This window comes from Triticum aestivum, chromosome 7A (genome assembly GCF_018294505.1).
Source record: "Triticum aestivum cultivar Chinese Spring chromosome 7A, IWGSC CS RefSeq v2.1, whole genome shotgun sequence".
NCBI lineage: Eukaryota > Viridiplantae > Streptophyta > Magnoliopsida > Poales > Poaceae > Triticum > Triticum aestivum.
In genome coordinates, this window is record NC_057812.1 from 352,387,866 (window position 1) to 352,389,390 (window position 1,525).

Consider the following 1,525-nt stretch of genomic DNA (forward strand, 5'->3'; position numbering starts at 1 on the left):
ACTTCCACTACCGTCGCGAGAACGTCTACTTCCGCTACGGCCGAGTACAACTACCTCCACTACGGCCCGTGAACGACTACTTCCTCTACGAAACGCGTTCCGCCCCGAATGCATGCTTCGAAGGTATAACCGCCGAGAACGACCGCCGTGGAACGAATGCTTTGTTGTATGAGATGCTTATGTTTGCACCGTGTCCGAATTGTCATTGCAAGTTCCTCCTCGTTTCCATGCCACAATCCCGTGGGAACCCGGTATCCGGGAGCACCCCACCATCTTGCATGACTCGCTCCCGCTCACTTCCTTTTGTATCGGTATCTCCGTGAGCTACCGGAACCGATATGTTGCCGTGGCATCATTTTCGGATATGTTGCCGTGGCACCATTTTTGTTTCGCCGCCGTGGCACCTTTTTTCCTTCCGCCATGGCGACTAATGCTTCTTATCATGCTCTTGTCAACATTTTCATAAAAATTGCATAAAACTTGCATATGTCATCCGCATCATGATAACAACATTTAAAATGTTTAAACTTGTTGTTGCATTAAATTGCTAAATGCATATGGGGATTTACCGGATTTGTTGTTCTTATATCCGGCCCCATTTAAATTGTTTAGACGGTATAGTTTATGTTATGCTTCACCTCTTGCCATGTTTAACAACAGTTAATATTGTTGGGTAGCTTAAACGAGAGATAACTAAATAATTGATGTGATGTTCCGTCAACATGCACCTCGTTGCATATTGAGCTCCACTTAACTTGTAGTATTGTTTGTTGCACTTTGCCATGCCATGCCTCATTAAACCGGACATGCATCATACTTGATTGTGCTTCATGCCATGTTTATGTGATGGTTGTTTACTATGTTGTTTGTTTCTTTCCGGGTTGCTTCTCTCGTTAGCTTCGGTTTCGTTCCGGAGTTGTGAGGATTTGTTCGTCTACGACCGTTTGTCTTCTTCTTGGATTCGTTCTTCTTCCTTGCAGGATCTCAGGCAAGATGATCATACCCTCGAAATCACTACTATCTTTGCTATGCTAGTTTGCTCGCTCTTGCTATGCCAATGCTGCGATGCCTACCATTTGCTTGTCAGCCTCCCAAATTGCCATGTCAAACCTCTAACCCACCATGTCCTAGCAAACCGTTGATTGGCTATGTTACCGCTTTGCTCAGCCCCTCTTATAGCATTGTTAGTTGCAGGTGAAGATTGAAGTTTGTTCCTTGTTGGAACATGGAGATGTTGTTCCTTGTTGGAACATGTTTACTTGTTGGGATATCACAATATATCTTATTTAATTAATGCATCTATATACTTGGTAAAGGGTGGAAGGCTCGGCCTTATGCCTGGTGTTTTGTTCCACTCTTGCCGCCCTAGTTTCCGTCATATCGGTGTTATGTTCCCGGACTTTGCGTCCCTTACGCGGTTGGGCTATAATGGGAACCCCTTGACAGTTCGCCTTAAGTAAAGCTCTTCCAGCAATGCCCAACCTTGGTTTTACCATTTGCCACCTAGCCTTTTCTTTCCCTTGGG